The following is a 5,446-nucleotide window of genomic DNA, read 5'->3' on the forward strand; positions in this document are numbered from 1 at the left end:
CGGGTGGGGGGCTGGGCGGGCGGGCGGGCGGGCGGGCGCGCGCGGGTGGGGGGCTGGGCGGGCGGGCGCGCGCGGGTGGGGGGCTGGGCGGGCGGGCGCGCGCGGGTGGGGGGCTGGGCGGGCGGGCGCGCGCGGGTGGGGGGGCTGGGCGGGCGGGCGCGCGCGGGTGGGGGGCTGGGCGGGCGCGCGCGGGTGGGGGGCTGGGCGGGCGCGCGCGGGTGGGGGGCTGGGCGGGCGCGCGCGGGTGGGGGCTGGGCGGGCGCGCGCGGGTGGGGGGCTGGGCGGGCGGGGGGGGGGCTGGGCGGGCGGGCGGGGGGGGGCTGGGCGGGCGGGCGGGGGGGGGCTGGGCGGGCGGGCGGGGGGGGGCTGGGCGGGCGGGCGGGGGGGGGCTGGGCGGGCGGGCGGGGGGGGGGCGCGCGCGGGTGGGGGGCTGGGCGGGCGGGGGGGCGCGCGCGCGCGCGCGGGTGGGGGGCTGGGCGGGCGGGGGGCGCGGGGGCCGGCCCTTTGTGTTCCTGGGTGCGTGCGCTGGTGCCTGGGTGCGCGCTTGCGTGCTTTGTGTGCGTGGGTGGGTGCGTGCCTGAGTGCGTCCATCTGTGCGTCCCTGTGCCTTTCACCTTTCAGATTATGAACCCCGCCCGTCCACCTCTCCCGCACCCCCGCCCCACCTCACTCACACACACACACACACACACACACACACACACACACACACACACACACACACTGCCTTGTCCTTTGCCTAGCTGTGTCTCTGTGCCACGCCTGCCCCCCCCCCCCGGGACACTCACAACCACAGGTGCACCCTACACACCACACGCATACCCCCACACACACCCCGCCTGCACACCGCGCACGCACACATCCCGTACCCAGACACACCCACACCCAGCCCGCCGCCACACACCACACACCACAAACTCCCCCAATCCCCCCCCCAGCCCCCCCCACTACGTTGTCCTTGGCCCGGCTGTGACTCTCCGCCTCGCCTCTGTCTCTGCCCACACACCACATGCTGAGGCCACACACACCCACCCCGCCCGCACACGCCACACACCACACACCACACACTCCCCCCCCCCCCCAACAACGTTGTCCTTGGCCGGACTGTGACTCTCCGCCTCGCCTCTGTCTCTGCCCACACACCACATGCTGAGGGAGGCCACACGCACCCAGCCCCGCCTCCGCCACACCCACCCCCCGCCCATAAACACCCCGAGACGAGGGAACACAACAGGCCCGTGCACACATCCCGCCCCCCACCCCTCCCGCACGACCCCTCGCCACCCCCCCCCACCCCCCCACCCCACACACGGCCTTGTCCTTTGCCTAGCAGTGTCTCTGGTCCTCTGTCTCTGCGCCACCACCCCTCGCACCCACAGGCCACACCCACACCCACACCCACAGCGGCACCCTACACACCACACGCATACCCGCACACACACCCCGCCTGCACACCGTACACCCACACATCCCGTACCCAGACACACCCACACCCAGCCCGCCGGCACACGCCACACACCACACACCACAAACTCCCCCAATTCCCCCCGGCCCCCCCAACTACCTAGTCCTTGGCCCGGCTGTGACTCTCCGCCTCGCCTCTGTCTCTGCCCACACACCACATGCTGAGGCCACACGCACCCAGCCCCGCCCCCAACGCCACAATTACACACACCCACCCGCCCCGCCCATAAATTCCCCGCGACGACTGCACACACCACGCCCCTGTACACATCCCACTCCCCCACCCCTCCCGCACGCCCCCTTCCCCCTCCCCCCCCACACACACTGCCTTGTCCTTTGCCTAGCTGTGTCACTGGGCCTCTGTCTCTGCGCCACCTCCCCCCCCCCCACACACCGGCCACACCGACACCCACACCCACACCCACAGGGGCACCCCACCTACCACACGCAGATCCACACACACACCCCGCCTGCACACAGTGCACACACACATCCCGATCCCAGACACACACTCACCCAGCCGGTTCGCACCCCGCCCGCACACACCACACACCGCACACTCCACCCCTCCCCCGCCTCCGCCCTCACACACACACACTGCATTGTCCTTGGCCCGGCTGTGACTCTCCCCATCTCCTCTGTCTCTGCCCACACACCTAATGCGTAGACACACGCACCCCTCCCGCCGCCAACGCCACACACACCGCCTGCCCATAAACACCCCAACCCCCGCACACACCGAGGCCCCACACATACCCCGCCCCCCACCTCTCTCGCACCCCCCCACCCACACACACACTGCCTTGTCCTTTGCCTAGCAGTGTCTCTTGTCCTCTGTCTCTGCGCCACCACCCCTCGCACCCACAGGCCACACCCACACCCACACCCACACCCACAGCGGCACCCTACACACCACACGCATACCCGCGCACACACTCGGCCTGCACACCGCGCACCCACACATCCCGTACCCAGGCACACCCACACCCAGCCCGCCGGCAGACGCCACACACCACAAACTCCCCCAATTCCCCCCCCCCCCCGCCCCCCCAACTACCTAGTCCTTGGCCCGGCTGTGACTCTCCGCCTCGCCTCTGTCTCTGCCCACACACCACATGCTGAGGCCACACGCACCCAGCCCCGCCCCCAACGCCACAATTACACACACACACCCCCTCCCCATAAATTCCACGCGACGAGCGCACACACCACGCCCCTGTACACATCCCACTCCCCCACCCCTCCCGCAAGCCCCCTTCCCCCCCCCCCCCCCCCACCCCACACACACACTGCCTTGTCCTTTGCCTAGCTGTGTCACTGGGCCTCTGTCTCTGCGCCACCTCCCCCCAAACACACACCGGCCACACCGACACCCACACCCACACCCACAGGGGCACCCCACCCACCACACGCAGATCCGCACACACACCCCGCCTGCACACAGTGCACACACACATCCCGATCCCAGACACACACTCACCCAGTCGGTTCGCACCCCGCCCGCACACACCACACACCGCACACTCCTCCCCTCCCCCGCCTCCGCCCCCCCCACACACACACACTGCATTGTCCTTGGCCTGGCTGTGACTCTCCCCATCTCCTCTGTCTCTGCCCACACACCTAATGCGTAGACACACACACCCCTCCCGCCGCCAACGCCACACACACCGCCTGCCCCGCACACACCGAGGCCCCACACATACCCCGCCCCCCACCTCTCTCGCACCCCCCCCCACCCACACACTGCCTTGTCCTTTGCCTAGCTGTGTCTCTGCGCCGACCCCCTCCACCACAACCACAGGCGCACCCTACGCACCGCACGCATACTGGCACACACACGCCCAGCCCGTTCGCACCCCGCCCGCACACGCCACACACCACACACTACCCCCCCCTCAACCATACACACACACACTGCGTTGTCCTTGGCCTGGCTGTGATGCTCCACCTCTCCTCTTCTCTCGCTCTGCCCACACACCACACGCTGAGGCCACACGCACCCAGCCCCGCTTCCAACGCCACACACCCCCCCCCCCCCGCCCATAAACACCCCGAGACGACGGCACACGACACGCCCGCGCACACATCCCGCTCCCCCACCTCTCCCGCACTCCCCCTCGCCACCCCCCCACCCCACCCCACCCTACCCCGCACTCACACACTGCCTTGTCCTTTGCCTAGCAGTGTCTCTGGGGAGAAATAAGTATGAACCTTTCAGATGAATCCTGTGAACCTTGAGTGACATCAGTGCCTTTCTTGATCGGGACTCACGACACCCTCACCCTTTAGGAATGCAACTTTATCCGGAGGGTGGTGCCTGGTTTCACAAAAAAACCCCTTGGAAAACGTGAGTGCTTTGGGGATCAGAACAAAGGATCATAAAATGTCAGCAGGCCTCGTGGCCAGAAGATGATGGAAAACCCTTAAGACCTTCCTTGGAGGGAAAGCAGCTGATTTTGAGAAAGGTCAGGATTGCTGACCCCCGCGTGACACTGGATTCATCCCTATGTGTAACAAAAGGTTAGAAGCAAGCCTAAAAATCAAAGAAATGGGATCAGTTTCTGGAAAGACGGATTCCCCTCTGTCGTTTCTCTCTTGCTCCCCGTTTTTCTGGCTGAATTCGCATCTGCAGCATGGATGCGATTCCTCGTAAACCAAGTGATTCCGCCTCTTTTTCGCCACTAATATTTCCTACGACACGATCCGTTTGTAATCTCTCTCTGTATATCTATAATGAATTAACTTTTTTCCTAGGACGCCGATTCCATCCCCACCCTCGAATCACCCTGGATCCACCAGGGCTGGACCCCGGCGTCGGTCGGTCGGTGCGTGCCTGCGTGCCTGCGTGCCTGCGTGCGTGCCTGCGTGCGTGCGTCGGTGGGTGCGGGCGTGCGGTCAAGAAGGCTCCCCTTCCCCCTCCCCCACCCCCCCACCCCCTCCACCCCCTCCGTCTGTCCGTCCGTGCGTCCGTCGTACCTCGCCCAGAGACGTTCCCGAGAAGTGTTGGCGTGTCCCGCTTTCCTGTCCACGTCGGTGACTGAGCGGAGAAACTGCGCCCTAGGATGGGCCCCCCCGTCTGGCAACGAGTCCCTGCCGGTCTCCCTCGGAGCTTCTATGCCGCGGCCGGCTCTCTGGACAGTGGGTTGGCTGTCGGGCGCCACCTGCCTGTCGGTCGCTTTTTCAGATGGCCCTGCGGGGGGACCACGGATGGAGCGGGCCGGGCCGGCGAACTCTTGAATGCCCTGGGGCTGTGGAAGGAGGCTGTGTGGGAGCGGCACCTTGGGCCAGAGGTCCATGGGGAGCCATTGGGGCTTTTCTGCTTGGGACGGGACATCTCCTTTGGGAAACTTCATCGATTTGGAGAACAGCTATTGGAACCCCGGGGAGGTGACTTTCTGGGGGCTTGTCTCCCCTGGCGTGGGGGGAAATCTTCCTTCTCCCGCCAAGGATTTCAAACAGAGCCACGACAGATCACACGGATCCACTTGCTCCAGTCAGGTTCAGGGGCAGAACGCGAGGACCCAAGCTGGCCTGGTGAGAGCGAGTCGCCAACCCCGCCCCCCCTCCCCCCCCCCCCCCCAAACTCGGAACACTCCCCTGTCTGCCTGGCCAAAGACAAGTGCTGGCTGGTGGGGGCAGACTCACATTTCGTGGGAGTGGTCTTGATCGCGGAGGTGCTGAGTGAGCTCAGAAAACACAAGCAGATGATGCGGGATATCCATCCGTGCACGTGATCCTCTGCCTGACTGGATCTGTCTCTGCCCGCCCACCACACACACCACACGCAGACCCCACCCCACCCCATCCCCCACACCATGCCCATACCACACACCCACTGCGTCGTCCTTTGCCTGGCTGCGACTCTCTGCCTCTGTCTCTGCCCGCACCACCCGCAGGAACACCCTACACACCGCACGCATATCCGCACACACACCCCGCCTGCACCCAGCGCGTGCACACACGCATCCCGGACCACCCC

This window comes from Capricornis sumatraensis, chromosome 2 (genome assembly GCF_032405125.1).
Source record: "Capricornis sumatraensis isolate serow.1 chromosome 2, serow.2, whole genome shotgun sequence".
In the NCBI taxonomy this organism is placed as follows: Eukaryota; Metazoa; Chordata; class Mammalia; order Artiodactyla; family Bovidae; genus Capricornis; species Capricornis sumatraensis.